The sequence below is a fragment of the Anguilla rostrata genome, chromosome 13 (assembly GCF_018555375.3).
Source record: "Anguilla rostrata isolate EN2019 chromosome 13, ASM1855537v3, whole genome shotgun sequence".
In the NCBI taxonomy this organism is placed as follows: domain Eukaryota; kingdom Metazoa; phylum Chordata; class Actinopteri; order Anguilliformes; family Anguillidae; genus Anguilla; species Anguilla rostrata.
In genome coordinates, this window is record NC_057945.1 from 26,272,433 (window position 1) to 26,288,941 (window position 16,509).

Sequence of the window (16,509 nt, forward strand, 5' to 3'; positions counted from 1 at the left end):
ACACAGATACAGACACACACACACACACACACAAACTATAATAGTTTTAACTTTGTAAAAGTTTGATCTAAGGCAGATCAATCACTAATTAGCTATCCAGCATTCCAATGATTTTTAACATTTAGGGTAAAATTGGGGCTTTTTTTTCAGAGTAGTGAGACTGGATGCACATTTGCAGTCATTATCTAGGTATTGAGAGTGGTACTCAAACTCCATTAATATGATTAAAAATGATCACAGTAAAATGAAGGCTGGTTATTAAAATTCAAACACATTTAATGAGGGGGTGGTTATAGAATGCCCAGACCAGCTTTTCCTTGATTATACTTCACAAAAGTATATTCTGCAACATGGAAGTAGCACAAAAGTCCAACCATCCTATCTTGCTTGTTACCGTATGTACAATATTATTCTACTCATAGCAAATCTCACCACATCAAGACTACTGGCAAAGTCTTATTTCACAACAGTCAAGCGTGCATCTTTGCCCTCTTTTATATTATTTTTATAAAGTATTGAAAGCCACCAGGTGAAATGAATTAAAATGTCATCTACACAGTGACTGTAAACCAAAATGGAACGGTTTTATGAAGCCTGAGCATTAAGCAGTAAAACAGGTCGCTAACTCGTCTGTATGCTCATGCCACGGATCACGTCATGCCCCAACACCTTTATAGCACCTCTGACCTTGCTTTCAGCTTTTCTGCACATCTTCATTGTCTTATATGTGCAATGAAACACAATACAATAAATAAATAACATGTTTTATATGTATATGGATGAAATTAACAATAACAATCTTTTGTTGGCTCCCTAGCATGTGAAGGACAAACTGTGCTCCCAAGGTGTTCAGAAACAACAAACTGTCTGGCCACTCCCACAAGGCACAAGGGAAGCAGGGGGTTATTTTCACATGTGTCTGGAGACCCTGCAAAGGAGGATAGAGGGAGAGGCTGGAGCACTAACCATGGAAAGGCGGTGGGAGAGGACACACCTACCGGAGGATGGCTTTTATCCGACAAACCCCTGTGCCAGATTCTCCAGATGATGTGAATTCAGACAGGGAGACCTCTGAATGCAGCACAAAAAGGGGGGGGGGGGGGGGATGGGGCAGCTCACTATCTCTAAAGGAGTGGGGCTCTATGCCACACAGAGCCAGGAGGAATCAGTGTGGCAGGACTGACCCGGACGGGAGCAAGCGGGTTTATGGTGAGGACAGTGTTCCATGTGGAACTGTAGCATCATGCACAGCCCAATCCCCCAGTCCAGGAAAACAGTCAGGGTGGGAACAGTGCACTGCCAGTGGCGTTTGCGCACAGCGTGAAGGACTCCCTTCCTTGTGTAAACCACATGTAGCTGGAATCAGTCTTTAAATTCTGGCAGAACAGAGCTGTATGCTTCAGCTGCATCCCTTCTGTTCACCTCTCCGCACACTTAATAACCTACAGAGCGGACCGACAGCCTAACTACAGCGCCCAGTATATGCGCACTCCAATCCCTCAGTGAAGACTAAAGATGTGTAATATAGCTCTGTCCGATCATTACGATGTGTACAGCAGTGATGATAACAGATATCTTTGCGATAATTGTGGGTATTACAACATGTTTATAATACCATCCGAGTATAGGTAGTTATTTATTGTCTTGAAAGTGTGACTAGGGCCTGACTGGTTGTGAGACAGTTCAAGGGAAAAGTTTGGTCATAGAACCAGGTGCCTGCAGATACAAATACCAGGTGAGATACAGTTACTGCACCCTTGAGCAAAGCATTTAATCTAAGATGCTTCAGTAAAAATATTTACACTGGCCAACTAAAAAGCGTCAGCCCAAACCAATAAAGAACAATAAGAGAAATAAAAACAAAAAACAAGCAGAATATTTACTATTTAGCACACATACTGTATCTAAATATGTCCTATACTGAATGAAAAACAAAACAAGTTTACAAAAAAATATATATATTTTTACAGTACTGTATATGAAATTAATTTTAAATTCCTATGAGAAAAGCAACAGAATAAAAAAAAATAATTTTGGACTAAGCTTCGGACCGTTTGGTTGACACGTTTATGGGTATTTGTATGATGTTTCAATGGCATTTATAAGGTTCAGAGATTTGAAAGCTTTCCCCATTCTGCATTTAAATGTACCTCTGTTATGTTATTTCAGTTTAGCACCTCAGCGAGAACAATGTGAAATATCTGGGTAAGCACTTATGTTCCTCAAGAGACTGATAAATGTTTTAACACAACAATAAAATAAACCCTTCAAGAATATCACAGTGTATGTTTGGGGCCACTACCATCTGGGACCAATAATATCTTGTTCCAGGCAAATATTAATCTCCGAATGCAGAAACATGTTCATCTGACCTCACTGACCCCTGAAGGGTGTGGCCTGCATTTAAATCAATGCAATTACGACACAAAGGTAAGGGAGTAGACACTGGGTGTCTGACCACCAATGAGTTCCATCGGCAGGAAATCAGAAAGACATAACATAAGAAGTCTGAGAGGAATATGTTTAAAACCACCCAAACCCAAATGTGTACAGCTCAGCTGCATTACTGCAGAGTGGCAAGTTATCATTCAAAAAATGTTTTGCCAGGTGTATGAGTGGAGGTGTCTGGTTGATCAGTGGCCTGCGATGCACAGCTCTCATTAACTCTCAGAGGAAGCTGTGATATTTCTCCCAATAGCCTGACCTGACATCACAGGCCAAGGGGACCCAAATGGTCTCTGTAAACTGAAATTTGTTTCTTTGATGATGGGTGCATCGGTGGGACAGCGATATCCTTTCCACACTTTATGTCTTCTGTTAGGACGATTGCCAGGCACTTGCATGGCATTCTCAGATGTACGGCTTACTCTGCAGGGTACACCCACGCTTGCCTTCAAAGTGCACGTCCGTGGAGATTTAGAAAGTCCAGACTCTCTCCTCAAACACCACCAGCGCTTTAAACACTTCTCTCAGCTCCCAAATTCACTTGACTGGGCTGAGATTTTAGCCAACTAGCAGCATGCTATGAGATTGAACTCAATGAAATGCTCCATCAAAGTTAGAAGTTTAGAGTGCGCAAACATTAATGAGTATTAATGGGGAACACTGCGAAAACGAGTGGCCAGCTGTCAAATCTGGAAGATAAAGATGGGGTTGCAGTATCAAGTTGTAAATACTGACACAATTACCATTGCCCATATCAAAGTTCCACTTGAAAAAATTTGCAATAAAGCAAGAAAGTTCAGAGTAAAATATGAACAAGACCAAGAACGCTAATGACTATATATTTTACAGTCCTTTGATCAATGGGTAAACTGGTACCAGTTGGCAAGTGTGCACAAATAGTTGAATTTTATATTTGAACTGGCAACTTTGACAAAATATGGCTTCTCCTACTAAGCTGACCACTTTCCATCATCATCTATATCATCTATCATTTCCATTTTGATCTGGTGTTGCACTGAAGAATTCATCAGAAGTTCATATTAGATTTACTATAAGCAATAAAACAGAAGATCAGGCTGAATGTGCATAAAAACAGACCTTTCCAGCTGATTGCCTAAACGCAGCACTCCGCTCCAGCCCATAGGCCTATACGTATTGAGCCTTTAATCCATTTTCTGCGTCATGTTACTAAATGCTCACATTATTATCAGACAAAGACTATTGATTTGACCTAAGCTGTAGTTATTCATCCGAAGACTGAACTACTCTCTGTACACCTCATATAATTACCTATTCTCTTTAATTGCAAGAGTAGTTTAGATATTAGGGGAGGAAAAGAGGATCAATATTTGACCATTTACAAAGAGTTTTACCGTAAATTGGTTTCACAAACAAGGAAATCTCAAGTCAACAGAGGGCAGCAGCAGAAATAATGAAATGTGACTGTGGCCTTGTGGGTATTTATTCCGCCAGGTGAGTGGCTGTGCAGGTCTCAAATGGCAATCACAGTAGATGCTGCAGTTTCGGTCAACCAAACATTGTCCTTCAATTACAGCCATAAGATGAAAAGACACATCTAAGCAGTACACATCACAATGCAGATTTCCACGTACCCATGTATTGTTTTTACACCTTCAAGGACCCCAGTAAAGGGAAGAGAGAACACATTTATAATCCATTGATTTCACAAACGTCTGAAGCTGGGCAAGTAAACAAACGATTTATGTTAGCTACTCTGCATCAATGCTATAGTGTGTTGCTGAAAAAAAAACACATGATTGTAGACATAGAAGGAAGCATATTGAAAAAATCTAATCCTCTGCCATGTCACTGCCATTCTATGGAAAATAGTCTCCTAGGACATGTAAGAGAACGGTGTGTCTAATCAAAACACACTCTTGAGTTTGGCTTTTGATGCGACCATATAATTGAGCAGCATTCAACTGCCAACACGCATGGATTTACTCAGACAGTGCCAGCTGCAACCAGATTGCAAAACAACTTGACACACCTGATGGTGTTTTCTCTTTAGATATCCAATTCTCACAATGGCCACTTTGGATTTAGATTTATATTGTAAAAATGTCCAAATTCAGCAAGTATATTTCTAAGAGAAATTATAAAGAAAAAACAAAAGAGGTTAGTTATACTTGTATCTGCACAATATTACTGCAGTCATTTCCCAATTCTATTAAATACAGATATGATTATGACAGACATTGAACACTGTGCCTGGAACACTGTGCCTGCTCACAGGAGAAGAAGTTGGTGTTTTTCCTATGTTGTATGATGCGTTTGGGTTGTCCCAGTGCTGGCTGTAGCCTGGAGATCCCAAGGGCAGTACAGAGAGGGATTTCAGTCGGCTGGAATTCTATGTATCATTGTACCAGCTACCTATCCAATCAGTCAAGCACCCATATCATGCCTGCAGAAGCTACACATTTAATGTTCTCCTACTACTACATGTCTGTGTGAACATAATTAGTGAAGTGAAAAGAAGCAGTGGTGTGCATGAGAACAGTTACATGCTTAACAGAACAGGCGTATCATACCAAAATTATTATTAGTACTATTAGTTGAAAAACTATATTCAACACTTGATGCAAATGTACAGGATGTGAGACTAATAGCCTTTAAATAGCACCCTCTGCAGTTTCCATCAAATGAATCATGGGGCTTATGCGACCCATAATTGTAGAGTCTGCATGTTTCTTGATCTCACTGTGGACAGTAATGGGCAAAATAACTGTGAGGAGAGCTGAGTTTGTGGCAGTGTCAGTCGGAGAAGGAATTTCATTAAATTTTATATTATCAAATATTATAATCAGAAAAATGCCCTGACAAACAACTTGGCAAACACAGAGACATTCCACATGGTTTTGACTACCTTCTGTACCTGGATTTAACAAGAAACAATTCTTTAATTGATTATCCTCTCAACCATAACTCCAGATGAACAGCAGATATCTAGCTTTAAACTGGAATTATTATCCAAGAAATGACAAACTTAAGTCTCAAATATCCCCTAGTCAAACATCTAGCTTTCTACTGCTTTCTGGATACTTCATTTAGTAGAGGCTTTCAAATGAATCACTGCATAACTTGTCTTGATTAATTTAATTCACATAACAAGTGCTGAATATTCACATCAGAAGATCTATGTACATATTTTGTTATATATTTTGCACATCTTTATGATTATTTGTCTGTTATGCCCATATCATGTGTATCAATGTTTGCTTCTTGAATGTCTGCTTCATAATGAACTGTGTGAAGTGATCTGAGACATTTCATGAGTAAAAAGCACTATAAATGAAATCTGATTTGCTTCTTGCTTGTTGTATTCTGGCCATTTTGCTGTCTATAACATCTCAAAATGCACAGGAAAATGGTTTGTGGGACTGCTGTACACATTTATTTTTGAGAAACATTTGATACTAGCATAGTGGATGTGCTGCAGGTGCCATTTAAAACATCTTGCAGGAAGCATAGATTAAAACCCTGCAGCACTGCTAGCTGCCCCGTGTCTCTGCATGTCCAGAACAGCAGCTGGCAGATGGTGGTTTCATGCCTGCTTCTTAGTACCGTGGTCCATCTGGACAGCATTAGAGGTAGGTGCAATCCACTGCCTCAGAGAATACACTCGGTTTGCGTGACTTCAAAGCAAAACAATATGGCCGGTCATAAAAGGGAGGCAGCGATTTTCCTTAAGCTGTGGTCAAGAGAGGATACTCCTCTGTTTATCAGCCAAAGCACCAGGGTGTCCGTATTTCCAAAAAAAAAAAAAAAGGGGGGAGAGTGGGAGAGGGAGAAAGAGGGGGAAAGATAGCTATGGAGAGCAGAGGCTGTAAGCTGATCATTCTCTGATACAGTACTCATCTTCTTGTACACCATTCCTATTGCTTAAAGCCAGGGAATGATGGGAGGAGTGATCTTTTAAGAGGCATCTGAATTCTGCAGCACAGGGATGAAATGATAGTAGGCATTGCAGCTTCCATTGACACTCTCTCTCTCTCTCTCTCTCTCTCTCTCTCACACACACACACACACACACACAGCCACAGTTACAAGTACATTTATGAAGAATGACATGCATTATCCTATAGCGACACATAAGGCTAAAACAATCCTTAGAGAATATTTCTATTGGTGTGCCTTCACAAAATGCAGTTTACAAAAGCCATCCTTGGTTTTATGACTGACTGCCAGACTGAATGCTTGGAACAAAGCAGATTTTTATTCCACACAACAGGTTTTTTTTTTTTTTTGTCTTTTCTCCACATCGAAACACGGTAAAAGCTCAAAACAACACCACCTTCTAATCTATTGTTGCTAAAATGAAGGATACACGAGTCGAACACGTATGGCCAACTTACTTCTAAAACATTGGTAGTAATGTCACATATTCAGCACCATTTTTTTTTTTATTATTTGATTTTCTCTCAGTGCACAATATACAACAATCACAGGGAATTATACAGGTATGTTCTGAATAATTAATTGCGTGTAATCAAGTATGATTTCAAAGTGACACCCGCATTCATAAAATATACATAAGAAATGGGGCAGAATTCTACAGTATGCGTAGCCTTACAGAAAGCTCATCTTGCAAAATAACATATTTTGCAAAAAAATTAATTAATTATTTTTAAAAAAAGATTGAAACCGGAAAGTGCACTTTGTGAAACTGAAAGGCAGACTTGTGAGCCTGTGCTGCAGAGGATAGTTAAGGTTGGTCATTAAAAAGCCAGTGGTAATTGGAGGTGTTAATGGAGCAGCCATCAGAGAAAGCCGTGCTCACTCACATAATGAAAGTGAACAATCCCCAATAGGATAGGAGCCATTAATTGTAATTTTATCATGCACTTAAAAAAAATCTCTCTGAACAATTCAGTAAGCTTAGTTCCCATACCTGCCAATCTCCGGTGTCATAAAGCCTGAACTTTATAATAGCGGGGGCACTTTTCAAATAGACCCAATCCAACAATGGAAATTATTGTTAAAAACAACTAGACTGTGTACAATGCCTACCCAGCTTTTTACCCATCTTCCAACAGTTAATGATGGTTACAGAGTGCATGGGAAAACAAATGTATAACAACAATTTACCATATCTACTGTGTGCAGATGGTGACAATAAAGCCAAGCCAGGATTTTTACATTTCTTATTTTTAACGTACTCTTGGTTGGTTGAGCGACCAACATCTGAATGAATGAGAAATGTACGTTATAATCTCAAAAGATGTTTCTATCTGATATTAACCACATATTTTGTTTTACATTATTTATTTTACATTTTCTTCTTGTTATGAGTATGAGGTACAATAATGATAATGAATCAGTTTGGCTATGACAGTAGCCAATTTGACTAAATGTAAACAATTCTAAAAGAGTTCCACCTAAGTGGCAGCAGTCTTATAGGTTGTATGTCAGGTAGGGAAACAGGAAATAAGTTCAATTTGATATCCTGCCATTAAAGTCTGCTCGTTGTTGAAATGTCTGCCCACCCATCAAACAGTATACTATGTGATATATGGTATAGACTCAACTATTAATAAAATTAGGCAAGGAGGAGTCATCCTTGTTATATTCTATAAGATTGACATTTGGTAATTGACCACCTCACACTCAATTTTAACTTTGATGCTGTATTTCATATTCGCATATGTACTGTGATTGCCAATAAACTTGCATCTGTCAGTGCGTGAGAATAGGCAACCTAATTCCTGTCAAAAAAAGGACAGATGAAAATTGTAATATATAAGCTGCCAAAAAAAAGCTAACCCTGTTATTTACAAGATCAATGCTAATTTAACAACATAATTTGCAATTTTGCTGGCTATCTGTTATACCACTGTGGTGTTTGGTGTATTGCAGCATGAAAATGATTTGCCATGTTAGTGAATCTCCCTGGAGAAGCATCTCTATCCTTTTCAAGTGCAAATGAAAAATATGTAAATTTAATCAACACAAATTTGTAGAGTTACTATAGATAATACATTTCTTACCCTGTGATATTATAGTAAAACAAGGTAGGTTATTGGCTTCCCAAGCCACTGTCTAAATTCAAAAAAAAAAAATTTTTCCTCAGTGCCTAGTTTCCTATTGTGAGCAACATGTATTTGATGAAACAAGATTTTGCACCCTGAAGAAGACCAGATTGGTTGAAACATGTTGCTGCATATCACTAGTACCCATAGCCATTTACCGTTAGCTCATTTTCCATCTGTTTGGTGAGCTACCCATGCATTCTATGTCTTGTCAAGCTCAAACAGATGGTATCCTTGTTTCTCCAAATTCAGGTTGTGTGCCTTTTTGGATGGTGTGTGCTTTTGCAGATTTTTTTTTTTTTTTTTGAAAATTAAAGCTGCACCATGTTGATTTGGCTGTTTTTTGTGTTAAAATACTGTGACACTATCTACCTGCCATGAAATGTACCCATGTTATTGTGCATTGCCATCAACATGCCCTTAACTGAACACAGTGGGAGCCCTAATTTCAGTCTGCAATACCTATAGTTAAAAATTTGCAGCTAACACCATCTATTGTTTACAATCAACTGAAACTGCTTATTAAAGGATATTAAATACAGTTACCATTCTCATTGCACCTAACTTGCATTCACATGCCTATGATATAAATTGTTTTTAGGATGCTCAGAAAGGTTGCTAGGTTACAAATCATAGCTTGTACAATGCCTGCAATTAAGCAGTCAAACGGTTTATTAAAATATTTTTCCAGGCAACCTCAACTGGAGTTCTCTCTGTAAGACAGTTTTGAAGCCATATGTTCACATAAATATGGGAATCATAAAAATAGCACCACCAGGCTTATGACAACATTGCCTATTTAAACAGATCATTGATTATTTTAGAAAATCTGTCTCAGAATATCTGGCTCAAGTAGGCTTGATACTTGCAAGGGTGAGTGCAATCTCCAGTGAACAGACTTAACTCACTTTTTATTTGCAAATTTTGTAATTTACCATACATAATAATTTATATTTATGTATAACACACATTTAACTGTGTTTAACCCATCACTGTATGTGCTGTAACCTTCACTAGAAGTGAGAATTGCATGTGTTGATGAGAGCATCTTCAGAAAACCTTCTATGAAAAGAGGGTTTGTTTCTGTTTGGAGCATGAAAGGCATACCAAAATAATAATAATATTAATAATAATAATAATAATAATAATAATAATTCAGTAGCCCTTACATGTGATGATCTGATAAGTAAATAAAATCAAAACTTGTTTGAACTAACATAAAAATATGTTAACCTCACAAGGAAAGAGTATTTGCGTCATTTCAGCGTAAAGTTTTCATATTAACTTGACAATGTAAATTATACACTAGGCTTTCTTTACCCCAGACTTTTTTAGAGTAGCAGTAAAGTATGGTGTATTAGAACCTATGATTAAGCACTGTGTCACCATTCCATACCCCCTCCCCCAATACTACTCCAAACTCTCAAGAGTATAAATTAAATCCATTTTGCTTAAAAAGTTATGATTTTAATAACTTTTCCTTAACACTGAAGAGTTGAAGACATATACCTGTTTTGCATAATTACTTGAAATGGTTCAGATTTTATGTGGAGGTCTTTAGAAATTTATGGGTCTATAATGAGAACCAACAGATAAAAGCACTACCTTTCTGAATCCATTTGAAAAATGACATGAAAAAGTGCAACAATTACCAACAATAAAACTGTCAGGCTAGTTTCTAAACTTTGTCTGTCTTCAATGTAAGACAGATTCTTATATATGTTATGGCTCAAACTTTTCCATTAAAAAGAAAATAGAGAAATAAATCACAATACAAAGTGAGTATCACAGGGACAAATGTAAAATGCACTAAGTAAAGTGGGCTAATATAAAGTGGGCTTTTCCAGTTCCTGAATGAATGCAATATTATTCTCATGATATTTAATACTCAGAGATGCAGACACATTTTTTTTTTAAACAAAAAATAGATTTTTTTGTTGTTGTTTAAGTGGTAATAGCTTCAAGAAGTACAGTAGGGCATAATAGGTTACACACTCCTATTTTTCTGTGGATGTACCCCGCTGGGGGTACCCTGGGCAGTAAACAGATTCTATTAAAGAGATGAAGGAGCAGGGGTTGAGGTCAACAGCATGACATTTGGGGCAAAGTGACCCAGTACAGCAAAATCATAATAAAATGAGTCAACCATTGGCAAAAAATAGACGGAATAGAGAAAAAAAAAACTAAGTATTTCCTTTCCCTGCTACAGCAGCAGCATTGGTCAGGAAATGCATCATTTTCCAGTCTGTGGCAATAGATTCTCAAACAGAAAAAAATAAATTGCTAGTTTGATTTTAACATGGAGTACGGAGATGCAGCCCTGGTCAGCTTTCCAGGGCAACAAAAAAAAAAAGGATAAACAAAGCTGGCCTTTTAATGACATAGGCATTCATCAAATATCAAAGGGCCATGATGGCTCTCTGTTCTGCTTTCATGCGGATGGGGAAGATGAAATCAAAGAACAAACGGCAGACCCACATCCGGCATCTGTGTCAGGCAGACAGACAGGCCTCAAAGGACCAAGCAAATCTCTTACAGTGTGTGTTTATGGCCCCAAAGTGAGGTTTCAATCACTGAGTGCAATGGTTTCTGTCCATATTGGACCAGTGAAATCATTAGAACTATCTGGGGGGGAGACACCATTTTTGTTGTCATTTTGTATTGCTCCAGATTGAATGTTAATAATAAATAGGAAGTGGAGTCCCTTTATTTCTAAGTGAGCAAGTTAGCATACAGTGAGCTAAAGCTCATCACAGGCACATCTCATTGCTGCTGTGCAAACAGAAATGGAGTCTGTGAAGGAGAATGATTTGCTGTCATCCTATGACAGCACCGGTTTCTCCTTTGTGCCAGCAGTCAAACACAGCCCCTAGCCTGTATTTCACCTGCATTTGATACCTCAGCCACCTGTGAGGATGCTGCTACAGCAGTTTGGGGCCTACCCTCCCTGTGGCCATGTGCATCACTTCTGTTCATTAAGCAGGGACTTCCACGACTTTGTAAAAAAAGGCTGCCATTTCTGATCTGGGGCTCACCTCACCCTGCACCATAACTAGACGTCACATTATCACAAACTGCATGATGATACCTGTTTAAAAACACCACCACACCTCAACGCACTTTAACAACTTGAAACTAATGTAGGGTGCAGATGATTGAGAGCAGTAATGTTTCACACAGCTGAAGTTCACATTAAACAGAATGGCTGCTGTTTGTGTTGTATGTTCTCAACAGAAAGAGTCCATGGGGAAAAGACATGTTTCAAAGAACGAATCCAGCAAAATGATTTTTAATGAGAATTACACTCACAGGTTAAGAAATAAACAATTCTTATTTTTAGTACAGCCCCACGGTGTATATTTGACCTTTTAAAGGAATTTCCCCTTGGTCGGTCAGATCATCACAACCCGTGCGAGTGTTAAAATACCAGCCTGCTGAAGCTGCACTTTAGCATTTTCTGGTGGGAAATACCAATTTTGTTTCCAGAACTGGGGAATGCATTAGGATGAGGATGAATGATAGTGCCGCTGTAAAAAACACAGGGTCTAAAACCAGCACCAGACCACCTGCCAAATGCGGGTAGATTATGTCAGTGGCAGGTAAACGGGACCAATCTACCAGACACAGTGTCGTGTAGAAACAAAGCTGTTGAAAAAACGGAAACATACATGCAAGTTTATTCAGTTACAGCAATCACAAGCATAGCCTTAGGATATGAGACTTAAACTAATTTTGACATACTGATATATAACCAATGGAAAGTATTGGCACCTGACAGGTGAGCTTTTCAGATGGCCGGTATTAATTAGGCATTACTAGGCTAAGTCATGAAGCTTACTGTATACAGCATATGAAAAAAGGTGATAATTTCATTTTCTTTCTGGAATCTGGGGACAACCCAGGGAAAGCCCTGGAAAGCTCTTGAAGAGGCATTCTGTCTGGTCCCAACCTTTGGGAAACACCTTGTAATGGTTTTTTTACACGCTTTTGTATTAATCATGTCAGAAATATTTAACAGCCAGCTCTGTGTGTATCTGTACCACACACCTCGGACTCAGTGGTACTCCTCTCATGTGTAATGCCCACTTATTCTTCCCATTCATTCATGTGGCTGACAACTGGCATGGACCCACACTTTCATTAATAGCATACAAGGCCTTCTGGCTTGCAATAATACAAACACTGTGTTATCTAATTATTTAAACCTAGTATCTGCTCACAAATGCACTTAAACTGCTTTGCTCTTCCACAAGGGCTTACAAAATACTTTTACTTTGACACACAACAACAAATAGAAACACCAGTGCTAAACACTGCCAATCAGTGCCTTTGCCTTATATTACATACTTGGAAAGAGCAGTAGAATAGCTGAATATGAATGTTTAAATTTATTTGAATCAAGCATAATTCACCAGACACAAACTGAAGAGAACAATGTAGTTGTACTATGATTCTCTGGACACTGATCATAAATTGCACTAAATACTGATACTGATATTTGTGTCCCCAAGAGAGCAGATAAAATAACCACCAGCCAGACCAGAATAACTTTTTTCCAGGTGAGTTAACATTAGTTAACTCACTAACATGTTCTAACTTTCACATTTCTAGTTATTATTTTGCATAAGAGGTCAAACTGAAAATAATACTTTTCTCTCGTTGCTTCTTCCCTTCTTTCAGTTTCTTCCATTTCCCCCTTTCAACCCCAGGTGTACAAGTTATTTTTGAGACATAAGTGAGCCAGTTACTTTAGGTAATCACTTTGAAACCAAGGGACTCCACATCAAAGCCAAAAACTGGAAAAATATTGACTGGCCAAGTCATTCACCTGATCTAAATCCAATTGAACATGCTGAAGAGCTGGGGCGGCAATGTAGTATAATGGGAAAAAGGAACTGGTCATGTAACCTAAAGGTCACAGGTTTGATTCCTGGGAAGGACACTGCCGGAGTATCCTTGAGCAAGGTACCTGCATTGCTTCAGTACATCCAGCGGTCTAATTGGATACAACGTAAAATCCTATTTAAAAGTTGTGTAAGTCGCTCTGGATAACAGCGTCTGCTAGGCTAAATGCCTGTAATGTAAGAGAAAACTTAAGGCAACTACAGGTAGCCCCCAAAACAAGCAGAAGCTGGAGATGGCTGCAGCACTGGCAGAGCAGCACCAAAGAAGATACTCAGTGCCTGCTGATGTCCATGGGTCAAGCCGTTCAAGCATGCAAATGATATGCTACAAACTACAAAACATGACTACTTTCATCTACGTAACATTAATATTTCTGAACATGGTGCCCTGAAATGGGGGGCTATGGATAAAAAGTGCCATGAAAAAGTGTTATAATTTCTACATGGTGAAACCAAAATATATACAAATAACCTTTAAAAAAAAAAATCTGCAACCTGGCCGTTCTGGAGCTCTAAGCAGCCATTTATGCTGCATATTTGGTTGGGTGGGCTCTGCTGCCAATGCAATTCAGTGTTTTGCAGTGCACCATGGCACATAGCCTCGGTTGAGACCTCAGGGACGTGGGTTCAAATTCAAGATTCGTACCTCAAGCAATGTACCTCTAATCCAAATCCAGCTGATATCAACAAGACTGAAAATTGAAATACTGCCTCTGTGGGTGATGAAAACTGCTTTGAAACATTACAGTATAAAAATAAAATGTCTGTAAATCTAACTGTCTTGATTTGTGTGATTCAGAAAATGTGTCACATGTAACATGGCAGTGACAGTACAAAGCTAAATTAACTATCATTGTTTAAGGTTGTACTCTTCTTCAGGCAGTTAGAATCAGAGGTTTTGAAGTTCAGTTTGTATTAACTCAGGTGATCTATAGGATTATGTTCATTACATTAAAGGAAATGTAAATTGCCAAAAGAGCTGTACAGTGTTTCTGCAGTATGGATGGGCCTAGAGATGATGGTGGATCTACCCAGGCATGGAAGGGTCAAAACGAGTTTGCGAAACTCTGCTTGGACTGAAAAAACATCCAGCACAGACATCTACTACTACCATAATCCCTGCTGCAGCTTCAGAATGACTGGCATGAGGTAGGCTACATCTTAGCACCCCAAAGGACCAACAGAAATGTACTACCAGCAGAGTGCTGCAGTTGGGTACTGCAGGACAGACGAGCCATTGACTGCAGAGTATTTACATCGCATGAAGATTTAACATGCTGGCTTACACCTATGATAGATTCCATTAGTGCGGCCAACTCTTCATTATCCTTGCAGATCAGATACGTTATATTTTTTCGTTCATCTTTTCTCCTGGGAGACCTTCGCTCTGTTCCATTGCACATCACCACTCAAACCCCTTTCCATTAGAGCTGGTTACTGCGATACAGAGCTTTACAAAACAGTGCTGTCACCACAGAGGAAAAGAGCAAATGAAAGCAATGCATATAAACTGTAGGTGCAGAAGAGACTCTATATCATGGTTGCACAGGATAGCTTTCCCAGCTCTGTGAATATTATCATATCTGCAAGGAATAGCCACAACCTCAAGACTACCACTCTCGATATCTAAGGAAGAAAGCCAGAATACCACATTAGTAAATCAGGTCAGTGTCCTGACTGAGCCACAATGAACACAATGGGGCCTCTCCAAAAACCTCAAAAGGAATGATTTAGAGATGGACAGTACATGTGACTTTAACTGATTAAGTACTTGTACTTTATGTGACAAAGTAACATATACTTCATTATATTGTCTGTAACCATTGTCCATAATTTTATTAAATCCAACCATTTATTTATTTATTTGAGTGTATGAGAGGGAGCAGGACACAATTTGTGTTGTCCTAGCCAGGGCACAGTGATTTTAAGCCAGCCAGGGTTCATCCTGTTTCTACTTTATCAGCTTCTCACAATGCGCCAGGCACCTACAGCAGGTAACCATCAGAGAGAAATATGCCAGCAGTGAGGAATCGGGACTAGCTCTCATTGGGCACTCTGCAGCATTTAGCATGAAAGATGGTCGCTGGTTTTGTGAGAATGTAAACTGAAGGAGGGCACACATTTCAGCTGCAGTATTCTATGCTAGGGTGCGGGAGGGACAGTGATGACTTGAGGGACATGGTTACAGATTCCAGATTTTAGAGAAAAGAAAAAAAAGATACACTAAAATCACTTTCATTTTCATAAGAAATAGCAGGCATACTTATGCAATGCTATGAGTTGGGGCACAGTAATAACTGAGGAATAATTATATATACAAGTAATAATTAAGAGTATAAGCTGTGAAAACAATGCTTTCATTCGTTAGTCCAACTTGAGGACAAACTTCAAAGAAATGAATAGCCTCCATGACTGAAATCACAGTCACATGGGCCTATGCAAGAAAATCAGGTGGAACAAAAAAAGGGAAAAATACTTCATTTTTACAGTTATTTACTGTATAATTTACAGTAATTTGCAGAACTTTCTCTCCCAGGGGCTTTATTTAAAAATGCACTATAAGACCTTCACTTTCATTTGTGATTAAGAATTACATTACATTTATTTAGCAGACGCTTTTATCCAAAGCGACGAACAACCCCATTACTCTGACTTCTGGGAGGGCAAGGGGCATATGCAAAAATAAAGAGAAGAGTTGCATGTGGGATGTCCCAGCTGCAGATGTGGCCACCAAGCCCACTCATAACCCAATAACAGAGCCACAATGTTACTCCTGCCCCCAATTTACTTGAAGGCTTCTGATCAGTATTCTTTCTGATAGGACAAGCAAATAGGAACACCAACTCTGCCATCTGCTGTATCTGTAATCCGCTTGCTTACATCCCACACAAAAAAAACAAAAAAAAAAACAGAAAAATCAATGAACCGGGCCAATCTTATTGTCAAAGTGATGCAGTAAATGCACTTACCTTCAACCTTGCTGGCATCCAGTCTCTCTTGGAGGTAATTAAAGAATGGAGAAGCACTATGGAAAACAAGCCTAGTTTCAGCACTGAAGTTGAGATATGCACTGCAGCCTATAATGAGGTATATACAGTAAGTATAGTAGA

General features: G+C 38.8%; 1 protein-coding gene across 3 annotated transcripts in view; it reads right to left on the reverse strand.

Annotated features, from left to right (window-relative positions):
* Positions 1-16,509, reverse strand: part of fhit (fragile histidine triad diadenosine triphosphatase) — a 210,277-nt gene that overhangs the window by 179,626 nt on the left and 14,142 nt on the right. Inside the window, exons 1-2 of one of the 3 annotated variants that reach the window (XM_064304977.1) lie at positions 16,369-16,387; positions 4,457-4,552 (exon numbers count right to left, since the gene is read on the reverse strand). The exons of 1 other annotated variant lie outside the window; for it this stretch is intronic. The gene's annotated coding sequence lies outside the window, so the exon portion shown is untranslated. Of the gene's footprint in view, positions 1-4,456; positions 4,553-16,368; positions 16,388-16,509 lie in introns of those variants that run through there. One more of the 3 variants, XM_064304976.1, reaches the window with a different exon arrangement.